Here is a 22308-nt window from a genome sequence, read left to right as displayed (position 1 = left end):
AGACAGAGACAGCGACAGCGACAGAGACAGGGACAGAGAGAGAGACAGAGACAGAGACTGAGACAGAGACAGAGACAGAGATAGCGAGAGAGACAGAGATAGAGACAGAGACAGAGATTGAGACAGAGACAGAGACAGACAGAGACAGAGACAGAGACAGAGACAGAGACAGAGACAGAGACAGAGACAGAGACAGAGACAGAGACAGAGACAGAGACAGAGACAGAGACAGAGACAGAGACAGAGACAGAGACAGAGACAGAGACAGCGACAGAGACAGAGACATAGACAGAGACAGAGCCAGAGGTGGAAGCAGAGACAGAGACAGCGAGAGAGATAGAGATAGAGGCAGAGACAGAGACAGAGACAGAGATAGAGGCAGCGGCAGAGGCAGAGACTGCGACAGAGACAGTGACGGCGAGAGAGACAGAGATAGAGACAGCGACAGAGCCAGAGACAGGGACGGAGACAGAGACAGAGACCGAGATAGAGACAGAGACAGAGACAGAGGCAGAGGCAGAGGCAGAGGCAGAGACTGCGACAGAGACAGTGACGGCGAGAGAGACAGAAACAGAGACAGAAGCAGAGACAGACATAGAGACAGAGACAGAGGCAGGGACAGGGGCAGAGACGGAGACAGAGACAGAGACAGAGACTGCGACAGAGACAGAGACAGCGAGAGAGACAGAGATAGAGACAGAGACAGAGACAGAGACAGAGACAGAGACAGAGACAGAGACAGAGAGAGAGACAGAGACAGAGACAGAGACAGAGACAGAGACAGAGAAAGAGACAGAGACAGACATAGAGACTGAGACAAAGGGCAGGGACAGAGGCAGAGACAGAGAGAGATACAGAGACAGAGACTGAGACAGAGACAGAGACAGAGACAGAGTCAGAGACAGAGACAGAGACAGAGACTCCGACAGAGACAGAGACAGCGAGAGAGACAGAGATAGAGACAGAGACAGAGACAGAGACAGAGACAGGGACAGAGACAGAGACAGAGACAGAAACAGAGACAGAAACAGAGACAGACATAGAGACAGAGACAGTGGCAGGGACAGAGGCAGAGACAGAGACAGAGACAGAGACAGAGACAGAGACAGAGACAGAGACAGCGACAGCGACAGAGTCAGGGACAGAGAGAGAGACAGAGATAGAGACAGAGACAGAGACAGTGACAGAGACAGAGACAGAGACAGAGACAGAGACAGAGACAGAGACAGAGACAGAGACAGAGACAGAGACAGAGACAGAGACAGAGACAGAGACAGAGACAGAGACAGAGACAGATACAGAGACAGAGACAGAGACAGAGACAGAGACGGAGACAGAGACAGAGACAGAGACAGAGACAGCGACAGCAACAGAGACAGGGACAGAGAGAGAGACAGAGACAGAGACTGAGACAGAGACAGAGACAGAGATAGCGAGAGAGACAGAGATAGAGACATCGACAGAGATTGAGACAGAGACAGAGACAGACAGAGACAGAGACAGAGACAGAGACAGAGACAGAGACAGAGACAGAGACAGAGACAGAGACAGAGACAGAGACAGAGACAGAGACAGAGACAGAGACAGAGACAGAGACAGAGACAGAGACAGAGACAGAGACAGAGACAGAGACAGAGACAGAGACAGAGACAGAGACAGAGACAGAGACAGAGACAGCGACAGAGACAGAGACATAGACAGAGACAGAGCCAGAGGTGGAAGCAGAGACAGAGACAGCGAGAGAGATAGAGATAGAGGCAGAGACAGAGACAGAGACAGAGATAGAGGCAGCGGCAGAGGCAGAGACTGCGACAGAGACAGTGACGGCGAGAGAGACAGAGATAGAGACAGCGACAGAGACAGAGACAGGGACGGAGACAGAGACAGAGACCGAGATAGAGACAGAGACAGAGACAGAGGCAGAGGCAGAGGCAGAGGCAGAGACTGCGACAGAGACAGTGACGGCGAGAGAGACAGAAACAGAGACAGAAGCAGAGACAGACATAGAGACAGAGACAGAGGCAGGGACAGGGGCAGAGACGGAGACAGAGACAGAGACTGCGACAGAGACAGAGACAGCGAGAGAGACAGAGATAGAGACAGAGACAGAGACAGAGACAGAGACAGAGACAGAGACAGAGACAGAGAGAGAGACAGAGACAGAGACAGAGACAGAGACAGAGACAGAGAAAGAGACAGAGACAGACATAGAGACTGAGACAAAGGGCAGGGACAGAGGCAGAGACAGAGACAGATACAGAGACAGAGACTGAGACAGAGACAGAGACAGAGACAGAGTCAGAGACAGAGACAGAGACAGAGACTCCGACAGAGACAGAGACAGCGAGAGAGACAGAGATAGAGACAGAGACAGAGACAGAGACAGAGACAGGGACAGAGACAGAGACAGAGACAGAAACAGAGACAGAAACAGTGACAGACATAGAGACAGAGACAGTGGCAGGGACAGAGGCAGAGACAGAGACAGAGACAGAGACAGAGACAGAGACAGAGACAGAGACAGCGACAGCGACAGAGTCAGGGACAGAGAGAGAGACAGAGATAGAGACAGAGACAGTGACAGAGACAGAGACAGAGACAGAGACAGAGACAGAGACAGAGACAGAGACAGAGACAGAGACAGAGACAGAGACAGAGACAGAGACAGAGACAGAGACAGAGACAGAGACAGAGACAGAGACAGAGACAGAGACAGATACAGAGACAGAGACAGAGACAGAGACAGAGACGGAGACAGAGACAGAGACAGAGACAGAGACAGCGACAGCGACAGAGACAGGGACAGAGAGAGAGACAGAGACAGAGACTGAGACAGAGACAGAGACAGAGATAGCGAGAGAGACAGAGATAGAGACATCGACAGAGATTGAGACAGAGACAGAGACAGACAGAGACAGAGACAGAGACAGAGACAGAGACAGAGACAGAGACAGAGACAGAGACAGAGACAGAGACAGAGACAGAGACAGAGACAGAGACAGAGACAGAGACGGTGTGAGAGACAGTAATAGAGACAGAGACAGAGACAGAGAGGTCGAGAGAGACAGAGATAGAGACGGAGACAGAGACAGAGACAGAGGCAGAGGCAGAGACTGCGACAGAGACAGTGACGGCGAGAGAGACAGAGATAGAGACAGAGACAGAGACAGAGGCAGAGGCAGAGGCAGAGGCAGAGACTGCGGCAGAGACAGAGACGGCGAGAGAGACAGAAACAGAGACAGAAACAGAGACAGACATAGAGACAGAGACAGATGCAGGGACAGGGGCAGAGACAGAGACAGAGACAGAGACTGCGACAGAGACAGAGACAGCGAGAGAGACAGAGACAGCGAGAGGGACAGAGATAGAGACAGAGACAGAGACAGAGACAGAGACACGGACAGAGACAGAGACAGAGACAGAAACAGAGACAGAAACAGAGACAGACATAGAGACAGAGACAGTGGCAGGGACAGAGGCAGAGACAGAGACAGAGACAGAGACAGAGACAGAGACAGAGACAGCGACAGCGACAGAGTCAGGGACAGAGAGAGACAGAGATAGAGACAGAGACAGAGACAGAGACAGAGACAGAGACAGAGACAGAGACAGATACAGAGACAGAGACAGAGACAGAGACAGAGACAGAGACAGAGACAGAGACAGAGACAGAGACAGAGACAGAGACAGAGACAGATACAGAGACAGAGACAGATACAGAGACAGAGACAGAGACGGAGACAGAGACAGAGACAGAGACAGAGACAGCGACAGCGACAGAGACAGGGACAGAGAGAGAGACAGAGACAGAGACTGAGACAGAGACAGAGACAGAGATAGCGAGAGAGACAGAGATAGAGACAGAGACAGAGATTGAGACAGAGACAGAGACAGACAGAGACAGAGACAGAGACAGAGACAGAGACAGAGACAGAGACAGAGACAGAGACAGAGACAGAGACAGAGACAGAGACAGAGACAGAGACAGAGACAGAGACAGAGACAGAGACAGAGACAGAGACAGAGACAGAGACAGAGACAGAGACAGAGACAGAGACAGAGACAGAGACGGCGTGAGAGACAGAGATAGAGACAGAGGCAGAGACAGAGACAGAGACAGTGAGGTCGAGAGAGGCAGAGATAGAGACGGAGACAGAGACAGAGACAGAGGCAGAGGCAGAGACTGCGACAGAGACAGTGACGGCGAGAGAGACAGAGATAGAGACGGAGACAGAGATAGAGACAGAGACAGAGACAGAGGCAGAGGCAGAGGCAGAGGCAGAGACTGCGGCAGAGACAGTGACGGCGAGAGAGACAGAAACAGAGACAGAAACAGAGACAGACATAGAGACAGAGACAGAGGCAGGGACAGGGGCAGAGACAGAGACAGAGACAGAGACTGCGACAGAGACAGAGACAGCGAGAGAGACAGAGATAGAGACAGAGATAGAGACAGAGACAGAGACAGAGACAGAGACAGAGACAGAGACAGAGACAGAGACAGAGACAGAGACAGAGACAGAGACAGAGACAGAGACAGATACAGAGACAGAGACAGAGACAGAGACAGAGACAGAGACAGAGACAGAGACAGAGACAGAGACAGATACAGAGACAGAGACAGATACAGAGACAGAGGCAGAGACAGAGACAGAGACAGAGACAGAGACAGAGACAGAGACAGAGACAGAGACAGAGACAGAGACAGAGACAGAGACAGAGACAGATACAGAGACAGAGACAGAGACAGAGACAGAGACGGAGACAGAGACAGAGACAGAGACAGAGACAGCGACAGCGACAGAGACAGGGACAGAGAGAGAGACAGAGACAGAGACAGAGACTGAGACAGAGACAGAGACAGAGATAGCGAGAGAGACAGAGATAGAGACATCGACAGAGATTGAGACAGAGACAGAGACAGACAGAGACAGAGACAGAGACAGAGACAGAGACAGAGACAGAGACAGAGACAGAGACAGAGACAGAGACAGAGACAGAGACGGTGTGAGAGACAGAGATAGAGACAGAGACAGAGACAGAGACAGAGACAGAGAGGTCGAGAGAGACAGAGATAGAGACGGAGACAGAGACAGAGACAGAGACAGAGACAGAGACAGCGACAGCGACAGAGTCAGGGACAGAGAGAGAGACAGAGATAGAGACAGAGACAGAGACAGACACAGAGACAGAGACAGAGACAGAGACAGAGACAGATACAGAGACAGAGACAGAGACAGAGACAGAGACAGAGACAGAGACAGAGACAGAGACAGAGACAGAGACAGAGACAGAGACAGATACAGAGACAGAGACAGATACAGAGACAGAGACAGAGACGGAGACAGAGACAGAGACAGAGACAGAGACAGAGACAGCGACAGCGACAGAGACAGGGACAGAGAGAGAGACAGAGACAGAGACTGAGACAGAGACAGAGACAGAGATAGCGAGAGAGACAGAGATAGAGACAGAGACAGAGATTGAGACAGAGACAGAGACAGACAGAGACAGAGACAGAGACAGAGACAGAGACAGAGACAGAGACAGAGACAGAGACAGAGACAGAGACAGAGACAGAGACAGAGACAGAGACAGAGACAGAGACAGAGACAGAGACAGATACAGAGACAGAGACAGATACAGAGACAGAGACAGAGACGGAAACAGAGACAGAGACAGAGACAGCGACAGCGACAGAGACAGGGACAAAGAGAGAGACAGGGACAGAGACTGAGACAGAGACAGAGACAGAGATAGCGAGAGAGACAGAGATAGAGACAGAGACAGAGATTGAGACAGAGACAGAGACAGACAGAGACAGAGACAGAGACAGAGACAGAGACAGAGACAGAGACAGAGACAGAGACAGAGACAGAGACAGAGACAGAGACAGAGACAGAGACAGAGACAGAGACAGAGACGGCGTGAGAGACAGAGATAGAGATAGAGACAGAGACAGAGACAGAGACAGAGAGGTCGAGAGAGACAGAGATAGAGACGGAGACTGAGACAGAGACAGAGGCAGAGGCAGAGACTGCGACAGAGACAGTGACGGCGAGAGAGACAGAGATAGAGACAGAGACAGAGATAGAGACAGAGACAGAGACAGAGGCAGAGGCAGAGGCAGAGGCAGAGACTGCAGCAGAGACTGCGACAGAGACAGAGACAGCGAGAGAGACAGGGACAGAGACTGAGACAGAGACAGAGACAGAGATAGCGAGAGAGACAGAGATAGAGACAGAGACAGAGGCAGAGACAGAGGCAGGGACAGAGGCAGACACAGAGACAGAGACAGAGACATGGACAGGGACAGAGGCAGAGGTAAAAGCAGAGACAGAGACAGCGAGAGAGATAGAGATAGAGGCATAGACGGAGACAGAGTCAGAGATAGAGGCAGCGGCAGAGGCAGGGACTGCGACAGAGACAGTGACGGCGAGAGGGACAGAGATAGAGACAGCGACAGAGACAGAGACAGGGACGGAGACAGAGACAGAAACCGAGATAGAGACAGAGACAGAGACAGAGGTAGACGCAGAGGCAAAGGCAGAGGCAGAGACTGCGACAGAGACAGTGACGGCGAGAGAGACAGAAACAGAGACAGAAACAGAGGCAGACATAGAGACAGAGACAGCGGCAGGGACAGAGGCAGAGACAGAGACAGAGACAGAGACTGCGACAGAGACAGAGACCGCGAGAGAGACAGATATAGAGACAGCGACAGAGACAGAGACAGAGAGAGCGAGAGAGACAGAGATAGAGACAGAGACAGGGACAGAGACAGAGACAGAGACAGAGGCAGAGACAGAGACAGAGACAGAGACGGAGGCAGAGACAAGGACAGAGTCAGAGACAGAGACAGAGGCAGAGGCAGATAGGTCGAGAGAGACAGAGATAGAGACGGAGACAGAGACAGAGACAGAGACGGCGAGAGAGACAGAGACAGAGACAGAGACAGATACAGAGACAGAGACAGAGGCAGAGGCAGCGGCAGAGACTGCGACAGAGACAGTGACGGCGAGAGAGACAGAGATAGAGACAGAGACAGAGACAGAGACAGAGACGGAGACAGAGACAGAGACAGCGACATAGACAGAGACAGCGACAGCGACAGAGACAGGGCCAGAGAGAGAGACAGAGACAGAGACTGAGACAGAGACAGAGACAGAGATAGCGAGAGAGACAGAGATAGAGACAGAGACAGAGACAGACAGAGACAGAGACAGAGACAGAGACAGAGACAGAGACAGAGACAGAGACAGAGATAGAGACAGAGACAGAGACAGAGACAGAGACAGAGACAGAGACAGAGACAGAGACAGAGACAGAGACAGAGACAGAGACAGAGACAGAGACAGAGACAGAGACAGAGACAGAGACAGAGACAGAGACAGAGACAGAGACAGTTACACAGACAGAGACAGAGACAGACACAGATACAGAGGCAGAGACAGAGACAGAAGCAGAGACAGAGACAGAGACAGAGACGGAGGCAGAGACAGAGACAGAGACAGAGACAGAGACAGAGACAGAGGCAGAGGCAGAGAGGTCGAGAGAGACAGAGATAGAGACGGAGACAGAGACAGAGACAGAGACAGCGGCAGAGGCAGAGAGGTCGAGAGAGACAGAGATAGAGACGGAGACAGAGACAGAGACAGAGACGGCGAGAGAGACAGAGACAGAGACAGAGACAGATACAGAGACAGAGACAGAGACAGAGGCAGGGACAGAGGCAGAGACAGAGACAGAGACAGAGACAGCGACAGAGACAGAGACCGCGAGAGAGACAGCGATAGAGACAGAGACAGAGACAGAGACAGCGAGAGAGACAGAGATAGAGACAGAGACAGAGACAGAGACAGAGACAGAGACTGCGACAGAGACAGAGACCGCGAGAGAGACAGAGATAGAGACAGAGACAGAGACAGAGACTGAGACAGCGAGAGAGACAGAGACAGAGACAGAGACAGAGACAGAGAAAAAGACAGAGGCAGAGAGAGAGACGGCGAGAGAGACAGAGATAGAGACAGAGACAGAGACAGAGACAGAGATAGAGACAGAGACAGAGACAGACACAGATACAGAGACAGAGACAGAGACAGAAGCAGAGACAGAGACAGAGACAGAGACGGAGGCAGAGACAGAGACAGAGACAGAGACAGTGACAGAGACAGAGACAGAGACAGAGACAGAGACTCAGACAGCGAGAGAGACAGAGACAGAGACAGAGACAGAGACAGAGACAGAGACAGAGACAAAGACAGAGGCAGAGAGAGAGACGGCGAGAGAGACAGAGATAGAGACAGAGACAGAGACAGAGACAGAGACAGAGATAGAGACAGAGACAGAGACAGACACAGATACAGAGACAGAGACAGAGACAGAAGCATAGACAGAGACAGAGACAGAGACGGAGGCAGAGACAGAGACAGAGACAGAGACAGAGACAGAGACAGAGACAGAGACAGAGACAGAGACAGAGACAGAGACAGAGACAGAGACAGAGACAGAGACAGATACAGATACAGAGACAGAGACAGATACAGAGACAGAGACAGATACAGAGACAGATACAGAGACAGAGACAGATACAGAGACAGAGACAGAGACAGAGACAGAGACAGCGTCAGAGGCAGAGACAGAGACTGCGACAGAGACAGTGACGGCGAGAGAGACAGAGATAGAGACAGAGACAGAGACAGAGACAGAGACAGAGACAGAGACGGAGACAGAGACAGAGACAGAGACAGAGACAGAGACAGAGACTCAGACAGCGAGAGAGACAGAGACAGAGACAGAGACAGAGACAGAGACTGCGACAGAGACAGAGACAGCGAGAGAGACAGAGATAGAGACAGAGACAGAGACAGAGACAGAGTCAGAGACAGAGACAGAGACAGAGACAGAGACAGAGACAGAGACAGAGACAGAGACAGAGACAGAGACAGAGACAGAGACAGAGACAGAGACAGAGACAGAGACAGAGACAGAGACAGAGACAGAGAAAGAGACAGAGACAGACATAGAGACAGAGACAAAGGGCAGGGACAGAGGCAGAGACAGAGACAGATACAGAGACAGAGACTGAGACAGAGACAGAGACAGAGACAGAGACAGAGACAGGGACAGAGACAGAGACAGAGACAGAGACAGAGACAGAGACTCCGACAGAGACAGAGACAGCGAGAGAGACAGAGATAGAGACAGAGACAGAGACAGAGACAGGGACAGAGACAGAGACAGAGACAGAGACAGAGACAGAAACAGAGACAGAAACAGAGACAGACATAGAGACAGAGACAGAGACAGTGGCAGGGACAGAGGCAGAGACTGCGACAGAGACAGTGACGGCGAGGGAGACAGAAACAGAGACAGAAGCAGAGACAGACATAGAGACAGAGACAGAGGCAGGGACAGGGGCAGAGACAGAGACAGAGACAGAGACTGCGACAGAGACAGAGACACGGAGAGAGACAGAGATAGAGACAGAGACAGAGACAGACACAGAGACAGCGAGAGAGACAGAGATAGAGACAGAGACAGAGACAGAGACAGAGACATATACAGAGACAGAGACCGAGATAGAGACAGAGACAGAGACAGAGGCAGAGGCAGAGGCAGATGCAGAGGCAGAGACTGCGACAGAGACAATGACGGCGAGAGAGACAGAAACAGAGACAGAAACAGAGACAGACATAGAGACAGAGACAGAGGCAGAGACATAGACAGAGACAGAGACTGCGACAGAGACAGAGACCGCGAGAGAGACAGAGATAGAGACAGAGACAGAGACAGAGACAGAGAGAGAGACAGAGACAGAGACAGAGACAGAGACAGAGACAGCGACAGCGACAGAGACAGGGACAGAGAGAGAGACAGAGACAGAGACTGAGACAGAGACAGAGACAGAGATAGCGAGAGAGACAGAGATAGAGACAGAGACAGAGGCAGAGACAGAGGCAGGGACAGAGGCAGACACAGAGGCAGAGACAGAGACATGGACAGGGACAGAGGCAGAGGTAAAAGCAGAGACAGAGACAGCGAGAGAGATAGAGATAGAGGCAGAGACAGAGACAGAGTCAGAGATAGAGGCAGCGGCAGAGGCAGAGACTGCGACAGAGACAGTGACGGCGAGAGAGACAGAGATAGAGACAGCGACAGAGACAGAGACAGGGACGGAGACAGAGACAGAAACCGAGATAGAGACAGAGACAGAGACAGAGGTAGACGCAGAGGCAAAGGCAGAGGCAGAGACTGCGGCAGAGACAGTGACGGCGAGAGAGACAGAAACAGAGACAGAAACAGAGGCAGACATAGAGACAGAGACAGCGGCAGGGACAGAGGCAGAGACAGAGACAGAGACAGAGACTGCGACAGAGACAGAGACCGCGAGAGAGACAGAGATAGAGACAGCGACAGAGACAGAGACAGAGACAGCGAGAGAGACAGAGATAGAGACAGAGACAGAGACAGAGACAGAGACAGAGACAGAGACAGAGACAGAGACTGCGACAGAGACAGAGACCGCGAGAGAGACAGAGATAGAGACAGAGACAGAGACAGAGTCTGAGACAGCGAGAGAGACAGAGACAGAGACAGAGGCAGAGACAGAGACAGAGACAGAGACGGAGGCAGAGACAAGGACAGAGTCAGAGACAGAGACAGAGGCAGAGGCAGAGAGGTCGAGAGAGACAGAGATAGAGACGGAGACAGAGACAGAGACAGAGACGGCGAGAGAGACAGAGACAGAGACAGAGACAGAGACAGATACAGAGACAGAGACAGAGGCAGAGGCAGCGGCAGAGACTGCGACAGAGACAGTGACGGCGAGAGAGACAGAGATAGAGACAGAGACAGAGACAGAGACAGAGACGGAGACAGAGACAGAGACAGCGACAGAGACAGAGACAGAGACAGCGACAGCGACAGAGACAGGGCCAGAGAGAGAGACAGAGACAGAGACTGAGACAGAGACAGAGACAGAGATAGCGAGAGAGACAGAGATAGAGACAGAGACAGAGATTGAGACAGAGACAGAGACAGACAGAGACAGAGACAGAGACAGAGACAGAGACAGAGACAGAGACAGAGACAGAGACAGAGACAGAGACAGAGACAGAGACAGAGACTCAGACAGCGAGAGAGACAGAGACAGAGACAGAGACAGAGACAGAGACAGAGACAGAGACAAAGACAGAGGCAGAGAGAGAGACGGCGAGAGAGACAGAGATAGAGACAGAGACAGAGACAGAGACAGAGACAGAGACAGATACAGAGACAGAGACAGATACAGAGACAGATACAGAGACAGAGACAGATACAGAGACAGATACAGATACAGAGACAGAGACAGAGACAGATACAGAGACAGAGACAGATGCAGAGACAGACACAGAGACAGAGACAGATACAGAGACAGAGACAGAGACAGAGACAGAGACAGAGACAGAGACAGAGGCAGAGGCAAAGGCAGAGGCAGAGACTGCGACAGAGACAGTGACGGCGAGAGAGACAGAGATAGAGACAGAGACAGAGACAGAGACAGAGACAGAGACGGAGACAGAGACAGAGACAGAGACAGAGACAGAGACAGCGACAGCGACAGAGACAGGGACAGAGAGAGAGACAGACACAGAGACTGAGACAGAGACAGAGACAGAGATAGCGAGAGAGACAGATATAGAGACAGAGACAGAGATTGAGACAGAGACAGAGACAGACAGAGACAGAGACAGAGACAGAGACAGAGACAGAGACAGAGACAGAGACAGAGACAGAGACCGAGACAGAGACAGAGATAGAGACGGAGACGGAGACAGAGACAGAGACAGAGACAGAGACAGAGACAGAGACAGAGACGGAGACAGAGACAGAGACGGCGAGAGAGACAAAGACAGAGACAGAGACAGATACAGAGACAGAGACAGAGACAGAGGCAGGGACAGAGGCAGAGACAGAGACAGAGACAGAGACAGCGACAGAGACAGAGACCGCGAGAGAGACAGCGATAGAGACAGAGACAGAGACAGAGACAGCGAGAGAGACAGAGATAGAGACAGAGACAGAGACAGAGACAGAGACAGAGACAGAGACTGCGACAGAGACAGAGACCGCGAGAGAGACAGAGATAGAGACAGAGACAGAGACAGAGACTGAGACAGCGAGAGTGACAGAGACAGAGACAGAGACAGAGACAGAGACAGAGACAAAGACAGAGGCAGAGAGAGAGACGGCGAGAGAGACAGAGATAGAGACAGAGACAGAGACAGAGACAGAGATAGAGACAGAGACAGAGACAGACACAGATACAGAGACAGAGACAGAGACAGAAGCAGAGACAGAGACAGAGACAGAGACGGAGGCAGAGACAGAGACAGAGACAGAGACAGAGACAGAGACAGAGACAGAGACAGAGACAGAGACAGAGACAGAGACTCAGACAGCGAGAGAGACAGAGACAGAGACAGAGACAGAGACAGAGACAGAGACAAAGACAGAGGCAGAGAGAGAGACGGCGAGAGAGACAGAGATAGAGACAGAGACAGAGACAGAGACAGAGATAGAGACAGAGACAGAGACAGACACAGATACAGAGACAGAGACAGAGACAGAAGCAGAGACAGAGACAGAGACAGAGACGGAGGCAGAGACAGAGACAGAGACAGAGACAGAGACAGAGACAGAGACAGAGACAGAGACAGAGACAGATACAGATACAGAGACAGAGACAGGTACAGAGACAGAGACAGATACAGAGACAGATACAGAGACAGATACAGAGACAGAGACAGATACAGAGACAGAGACAGAGACAGAGACAGAGACAGAGGCAGAGGCAGAGGCAGAGACTGCGACAGAGACAGTGACGGCGAGAGAGACAGAGATAGAGACAGAGACAGAGACAGAGACAGAGACAGAGACAGAGACAGAGACTGCGACAGAGACAGAGACAGCGAGAGAGACAGAGACAGCGAGAGAGACAGAGATAGAGACAGAGACAGAGACAGAGACAGAGACAGGGACAGAGACAGAGACAGAGACAGAAACAGAGACAGAAACAGAGACAGACATAGAGACAGAGACAGTGGCAAGGACAGAGGCAGAGACAGAGACAGAGACAGAGACAGAGACAGAGACAGCGACAGCGACAGAGTCAGGGACAGAGAGAGAGACAGAGATAGAGACAGAGACAGAGACAGAGACAGAGACAGAGACAGAGACAGAGACAGCGACAGCGACAGAGACAGGGACAGAGAGAGAGACAGAGACAGAGACTGAGACAGAGACAGAGACAGAGATAGCGAGAGAGACAGAGATAGAGACAGAGACAGAGATTGAGACAGAGACAGAGACAGACAGAGACAGAGACAGAGACAGAGACAGAGACAGAGACAGAGACAGAGACAGAGACAGAGACAGAGACAGAGACAGAGACAGAGACAGAGACAGAGACAGAGACAGAGACAGAGACAGAGACAGAGACAGAGACAGAGACAGAGACAGAGACAGAGACAGAGACAGAGACAGAGACAGAGACAGAGACAGAGACAGAGACAGCGACAGAGACAGAGACATAGACAGAGACAGAGCCAGAGGTGGAAGCAGAGACAGAGACAGCGAGAGAGATAGAGATAGAGGCAGAGACAGAGACAGAGACAGAGATAGAGGCAGCGGCAGAGGCAGAGACTGCGACAGAGACAGTGACGGCGAGAGAGACAGAGATAGAGACAGCGACAGAGACAGAGACAGGGACGGAGACAGAGACAGAGACCGAGATAGAGACAGAGACAGAGACAGAGGCAGAGGCAGAGGCAGAGGCAGAGACTGCGACAGAGACAGTGACGGCGAGAGAGACAGAAACAGAGACAGAAGCAGAGACAGACATAGAGACAGAGACAGAGGCAGGGACAGGGGCAGAGACGGAGACAGAGACAGAGACTGCGACAGAGACAGAGACAGCGAGAGAGACAGAGATAGAGACAGAGACAGAGACAGAGACAGAGACAGAGACAGAGACAGAGACAGAGAGAGAGACAGAGACAGAGACAGAGACAGAGACAGAGAAAGAGACAGAGACAGACATAGAGACTGAGACAAAGGGCAGGGACAGAGGCAGAGACAGAGACAGATACAGAGACAGAGACTGAGACAGAGACAGAGACAGAGACAGAGACAGATACAGAGACAGAGACAGAGACTCCGACAGAGACAGAGACAGCGAGAGAGACAGAGATAGAGACAGAGACAGAGACAGAGACAGAGACAGGGACAGAGACAGAGACAGAGACAGAAACAGACACAGAAACAGAGACAGACATAGAGACAGAGACAGTGGCAGGGACAGAGGCAGAGACAGAGACAGAGACAGAGACAGAGACAGAGACAGAGACAGAGACAGAGACAGAGACAGCGACAGCGACAGAGTCAGGGACAGAGAGAGAGACAGAGATAGAGACAGAGACAGAGACAGTGACAGAGACAGAGACAGAGACAGAGACAGAGACAGAGACAGAGACAGAGACAGAGACAGAGACAGAGACAGAGACAGAGACAGAGACAGAGACAGATACAGAGACAGAGACAGAGACAGATACAGAGACAGAGACAGAGACAGAGACAGAGACGGAGACAGAGACAGCGACAGAGACAGAGACAGAGACAGCGACAGCGACAGAGACAGGGACAGAGAGAGAGACAGAGACAGAGACTGAGACAGAGACAGAGACAGAGATAGCGAGAGAGACAGAGATAGAGACATCGACAGAGATTGAGACAGAGACAGAGACAGACAGAGACAGAGACAGAGACAGAGACAGAGACAGAGACAGAGACAGAGACAGAGACAGAGACAGAGACAGAGACAGAGACAGAGACAGAGACAGAGACAGAGACAGAGACAGAGACAGAGACAGAGACGGTGTGAGAGACAGAGATAGAGACAGAGACAGAGACAGAGACAGAGACAGAGAGGTCGAGAGAGACAGAGATAGAGACGGAGACAGAGACAGAGACAGAGGCAGAGGCAGAGACTGCGACAGAGACAGTGACGGCGAGAGAGACAGAGATAGAGACAGAGACAGAGACAGAGGCAGAGGCAGAGGCAGAGGCAGAGACTGCGGCAGAGACAGTGACGGCGAGAGAGACAGAAACAGAGACAGAAACAGAGACAGACATAGAGACAGAGACAGATGCAGGGACAGGGGCAGAGACAGAGACAGAGACAGAGACAGAGACAGAGACAGAGACAGAGACAGAGACAGAGACAGAGACAGAGACAGAGACAGAGACAGACACAGAGACTGAGACAGAGACAGAGACAGAGATAGCGAGAGAGACAGATATAGAGACAGAGACAGAGATTGAGACAGAGACAGAGACAGACAGAGACAGAGACAGAGACAGAGACAGAGACAGAGACAGAGACAGAGACAGAGACAGAGACAGAGACCGAGACAGAGACAGAGATAGAGACGGAGACGGAGACAGAGACAGAGACAGAGACAGAGACAGAGACAGAGACAGAGACGGAGACAGAGACAGAGACGGCGAGAGAGACAAAGACAGAGACAGAGACAGATACAGAGACAGAGACAGAGACAGAGGCAGGGACAGAGGCAGAGACAGAGACAGAGACAGAGACAGCGACAGAGACAGAGACCGCGAGAGAGACAGCGATAGAGACAGAGACAGAGACAGAGACAGCGAGAGAGACAGAGATAGAGACAGAGACAGAGACAGAGACAGAGACAGAGACAGAGACTGCGACAGAGACAGAGACCGCGAGAGAGACAGAGATAGAGACAGAGACAGAGACAGAGACTGAGACAGCGAGAGAGACAGAGACAGAGACAGAGACAGAGACAGAGACAGAGACAAAGACAGAGGCAGAGAGAGAGACGGCGAGAGAGACAGAGATAGAGACAGAGACAGAGACAGAGACAGAGATAGAGACAGAGACAGAGACAGACACAGATACAGAGACAGAGACAGAGACAGAAGCAGAGACAGAGACAGAGACAGAGACGGAGGCAGAGACAGAGACAGAGACAGAGACAGAGACAGAGACAGAGACAGAGACAGAGACAGAGACAGAGACTCAGACAGCGAGAGAGACAGAGACAGAGACAGAGACAGAGACAGAGACAGAGACAAAGACAGAGGCAGAGAGAGAGACGGCGAGAGAGACAGAGATAGAGACAGAGACAGAGACAGAGACAGAGATAGAGACAGAGACAAAGACAGACACAGATACAGAGACAGAGACAGAGACAGAAGCAGAGACAGAGACAGAGACAGAGACGGAGGCAGAGACAGAGACAGAGACAGAGACAGAGACAGAGACAGAGACAGAGACAGAGACAGAGACAGATACAGATACAGAGACAGAGACAGGTACAGAGACAGATACAGATACAGAGACAGATACAGAGACAGAGACAGATACAGAGACAGAGACAGAGACAGAGACAGAGGCAGAGGCAGAGGCAGAGACTGCGACAGAGACAGTGACGGCGAGAGAGACAGAGATAGAGACAGAGACAGAGACAGAGACAGAGACAGAGACAGAGACAGAGACTGCGACAGAGACAGAGACAGCGAGAGAGACAGAGACAGCGAGAGAGACAGAGATAGAGACAGAGACAGAGACAGAGACAGAGACAGGGACAGAGACAGAGACAGAGACAGAAACAGAGACAGAAACAGAGACAGACATAGAGACAGAGACAGTGGCAAGGACAGAGGCAGAGACAGAGACAGAGACAGAGACAGAGACAGAGACAGCGACAGCGACAGAGTCAGGGACAGAGAGAGAGACAGAGATAGAGACAGAGACAGAGACAGAGACAGAGACAGAGACAGAGACAGAGACAGCGACAGCGACAGAGACAGGGACAGAGAGAGAGACAGAGACAGAGACTGAGACAGAGACAGAGACAGAGATAGCGAGAGAGACAGAGATAGAGACAGAGACAGAGATTGAGACAGAGACAGAGACAGACAGAGACAGAGACAGAGACAGAGACAGAGACAGAGACAGAGACAGAGACAGAGACAGAGACAGAGACAGAGACAGAGACAGAGACAGAGACAGAGACAGAGACAGAGACAGAGACAGAGACAGAGACAGAGACAGAGACAGAGACAGAGACAGAGACAGAGAGAGAGACAGAGACAGAGACAGAGACAGAGACAGAGACAGAGAAAGAGACAGAGACAGACATAGAGACTGAGACAAAGGGCAGGGACAGAGGCAGAGACAGAGACAGATACAGAGACAGAGACTGAGACAGAGACAGAGACAGAGACAGAGACAGATACAGAGACAGAGACAGAGACTCCGACAGAGACAGAGACAGCGAGAGAGACAGAGATAGAGACAGAGACAGAGACAGAGACAGAGACAGGGACAGAGACAGAGACAGAGACAGAAACAGAGACAGAAACAGAGACAGACATAGAGACAGAGACAGTGGCAGGAACAGAGGCAGAGACAGAGACAGAGACAGAGACAGAGACAGAGACAGAGACAGAGACAGAGACAGCGACAGCGACAGAGTCAGGGACAGAGAGAGAGACAGAGATAGAGACAGAGACAGAGACAGTGACAGAGACAGAGACAGAGACAGAGACAGAGACAGAGACAGAGACAGAGACAGAGACAGAGACAGAGACAGAGACAGAGACAGAGACAGAGACAGAGACAGAGACAGAGACAGAGACAGAGACAGAGACAGATACAGAGACAGAGACAGAGACAGAGACAGAGACGGAGACAGAGACAGAGACAGAGACAGAGACAGAGACAGCGACAGCGACAGAGACAGGGACAGAGAGAGAGACAGAGACAGAGACTGAGACAGAGACAGAGACAGAGATAGCGAGAGAGACAGAGATAGAGACATCGACAGAGATTGAGACAGAGACAGAGACAGACAGAGACAGAGACAGAGACAGAGACAGAGACAGAGACAGAGACAGAGACAGAGACAGAGACAGAGACAGAGACAGAGACAGAGACAGAGACAGAGACAGAGACAGAGACAGAGACAGAGACAGAGACAGAGACAGAGACGGTGTGAGAGACAGAGATAGAGACAGAGACAGAGACAGAGACAGAGACAGAGAGGTCGAGAGAGACAGAGATAGAGACGGAGACAGAGACAGAGACAGAGACAGAGACGGAGACAGAGACAGAGACAGAGACAGAGACAGAGACAGCGACAGCGACAGAGACAGGGACAGAGAGAGAGACAGAGACAGAGACTGAGACAGAGACAGAGACAGAGATAGCGAGAGAGACAGAGATAGAGACATCGACAGAGATTGAGACAGAGACAGAGACAGACAGAGACAGAGACAGAGACAGAGACAGAGACAGAGACAGAGACAGAGACAGAGACAGAGACAGAGACAGAGACAGAGACAGAGACAGAGACAGAGACAGAGACAGAGACAGAGACAGAGACAGAGACAGAGACAGAGACAGAGACAGAGACAGAGACAGAGACAGAGACAGAGACAGAGACAGAGACAGAGACAGAGACAGAGACAGAGACAGAGACAGAGACAGAGACAGAGACAGAGACAGAGACAGAGACAGAGACAGAGACAGCGACAGAGACAGAGACATAGACAGAGACAGAGCCAGAGGTGGAAGCAGAGACAGAGACAGCGAGAGAGATAGAGATAGAGGCAGAGACAGAGACAGAGACAGAGATAGAGGCAGCGGCAGAGGCAGAGACTGCGACAGAGACAGTGACGGCGAGAGAGACAGAGATAGAGACAGCGACAGAGACAGAGACAGGGACGGAGACAGAGACAGAGACCGAGATAGAGACAGAGACAGAGACAGAGGCAGAGGCAGAGGCAGAGGCAGAGACTGCGACAGAGACAGTGACGGCGAGAGAGACAGAAACAGAGACAGAAGCAGAGACAGACATAGAGACAGAGACAGAGGCAGGGACAGGGGCAGAGACGGAGACAGAGACAGAGACTGCGACAGAGACAGAGACAGCGAGAGAGACAGAGATAGAGACAGAGACAGAGACAGAGACAGAGACAGAGACAGAGACAGAGACAGAGAGAGAGACAGAGACAGAGACAGAGACAGAGACAGAGAAAGAGACAGAGACAGACATAGAGACTGAGACAAAGGGCAGGGACAGAGGCAGAGACAGAGACAGATACAGAGACAGAGACTGAGACAGAGACAGAGACAGAGACAGAGACAGATACAGAGACAGAGACAGAGACTCCGACAGAGACAGAGACAGCGAGAGAGACAGAGATAGAGACAGAGACAGAGACAGAGACAGAGACAGGGACAGAGACAGAGACAGAGACAGAAACAGACACAGAAACAGAGACAGACATAGAGACAGAGACAGTGGCAGGGACAGAGGCAGAGACAGAGACAGAGACAGAGACAGAGACAGAGACAGAGACAGAGACAGAGACAGAGACAGAGACAGCGACAGCGACAGAGTCAGGGACAGAGAGAGAGACAGAGATAGAGACAGAGACAGAGACAGTGACAGAGACAGAGACAGAGACAGAGACAGAGACAGAGACAGAGACAGAGACAGAGACAGAGACAGAGACAGAGACAGAGACAGAGACAGAGACAGAGACAGATACAGAGACAGAGACAGAGACAGATACAGAGACAGAGACAGAGACAGAGACAGAGACGGAGACAGAGACAGCGACAGAGACAGAGACAGAGACAGCGACAGCGACAGAGACAGGGACAGAGAGAGAGACAGAGACAGAGACTGAGACAGAGACAGAGACAGAGATAGCGAGAGAGACAGAGATAGAGACATCGACAGAGATTGAGACAGAGACAGAGACAGACAGAGACAGAGACAGAGACAGAGACAGAGACAGAGACAGAGACAGAGACAGAGACAGAGACAGAGACAGAGACAGAGACAGAGACAGAGACAGAGACAGAGACAGAGACAGAGACAGAGACAGAGACGGTGTGAGAGACAGAGATAGAGACAGAGACAGAGACAGAGACAGAGACAGAGAGGTCGAGAGAGACAGAGATAGAGACGGAGACAGAGACAGAGACAGAGGCAGAGGCAGAGACTGCGACAGAGACAGTGACGGCGAGAGAGACAGAGATAGAGACAGAGACAGAGACAGAGGCAGAGGCAGAGGCAGAGGCAGAGACTGCGGCAGAGACAGTGACGGCGAGAGAGACAGAAACAGAGACAGAAACAGAGACAGACATAGAGACAGAGACAGATGCAGGGACAGGGGCAGAGACAGAGACAGAGACAGAGACAGAGACAGAGACAGAGACAGAGACAGAGACAGAGACAGAGACAGAGACAGAGACAGAGACAGACACAGAGACTGAGACAGAGACAGAGACAGAGATAGCGAGAGAGACAGATATAGAGACAGAGACAGAGATTGAGACAGAGACAGAGACAGACAGAGACAGAGACAGAGACAGAGACAGAGACAGAGACAGAGACAGAGACAGAGACAGAGACAGAGACCGAGACAGAGACAGAGATAGAGACGGAGACGGAGACAGAGACAGAGACAGAGACAGAGACAGAGACAGAGACAGAGACGGAGACAGAGACAGAGACGGCGAGAGAGACAAAGACAGAGACAGAGACAGATACAGAGACAGAGACAGAGACAGAGGCAGGGACAGAGGCAGAGACAGAGACAGAGACAGAGACAGCGACAGAGACAGAGACCGCGAGAGAGACAGCGATAGAGACAGAGACAGAGACAGAGACAGCGAGAGAGACAGAGATAGAGACAGAGACAGAGACAGAGACAGAGACAGAGACAGAGACTGCGACAGAGACAGAGACCGCGAGAGAGACAGAGATAGAGACAGAGACAGAGACAGAGACTGAGACAGCGAGAGAGACAGAGACAGAGACAGAGACAGAGACAGAGACAGAGACAAAGACAGAGGCAGAGAGAGAGACGGCGAGAGAGACAGAGATAGAGACAGAGACAGAGACAGAGACAGAGATAGAGACAGAGACAGAGACAGACACAGATACAGAGACAGAGACAGAGACAGAAGCAGAGACAGAGACAGAGACAGAGACGGAGGCAGAGACAGAGACAGAGACAGAGACAGAGACAGAGACAGAGACAGAGACAGAGACAGAGACAGAGACTCAGACAGCGAGAGAGACAGAGACAGAGACAGAGACAGAGACAGAGACAAAGACAGAGGCAGAGAGAGAGACGGCGAGAGAGACAGAGATAGAGACAGAGACAGAGACAGAGACAGAGATAGAGACAGAGACAAAGACAGACACAGATACAGAGACAGAGACAGAGACAGAAGCAGAGACAGAGACAGAGACAGAGACGGAGGCAGAGACAGAGACAGAGACAGAGACAGAGACAGAGACAGAGACAGAGACAGAGACAGAGACAGATACAGATACAGAGACAGAGACAGGTACAGAGACAGATACAGATACAGAGACAGATACAGAGACAGAGACAGATACAGAGACAGAGACAGAGACAGAGACAGAGGCAGAGGCAGAGGCAGAGACTGCGACAGAGACAGTGACGGCGAGAGAGACAGAGATAGAGACAGAGACAGAGACAGAGACAGAGACAGAGACAGAGACAGAGACTGCGACAGAGACAGAGACAGCGAGAGAGACAGAGACAGCGAGAGAGACAGAGATAGAGACAGAGACAGAGACAGAGACAGAGACAGGGACAGAGACAGAGACAGAGACAGAAACAGAGACAGAAACAGAGACAGACATAGAGACAGAGACAGTGGCAAGGACAGAGGCAGAGACAGAGACAGAGACAGAGACAGAGACAGAGACAGCGACAGCGACAGAGTCAGGGACAGAGAGAGAGACAGAGATAGAGACAGAGACAGAGACAGAGACAGAGACAGAGACAGAGACAGAGACAGCGACAGCGACAGAGACAGGGACAGAGAGAGAGACAGAGACAGAGACTGAGACAGAGACAGAGACAGAGATAGCGAGAGAGACAGAGATAGAGACAGAGACAGAGATTGAGACAGAGACAGAGACAGACAGAGACAGAGACAGAGACAGAGACAGAGACAGAGACAGAGACAGAGACAGAGACAGAGACAGAGACAGAGACAGAGACAGAGACAGAGACAGAGACAGAGACAGAGACAGAGACAGAGACAGAGACAGAGACAGAGACAGAGACAGAGACAGAGACAGAGACAGAGACAGAGACAGAGACAGAGACAGAGACAGAGACAGAGACAGCGACAGAGACAGAGACATAGACAGAGACAGAGCCAGAGGT

This window comes from Megachile rotundata, chromosome 3 (assembly GCF_050947335.1).
Source record: "Megachile rotundata isolate GNS110a chromosome 3, iyMegRotu1, whole genome shotgun sequence".
NCBI lineage: Eukaryota > Metazoa > Arthropoda > Insecta > Hymenoptera > Megachilidae > Megachile > Megachile rotundata.
This window is presented reverse-complemented; position numbering follows the sequence as displayed.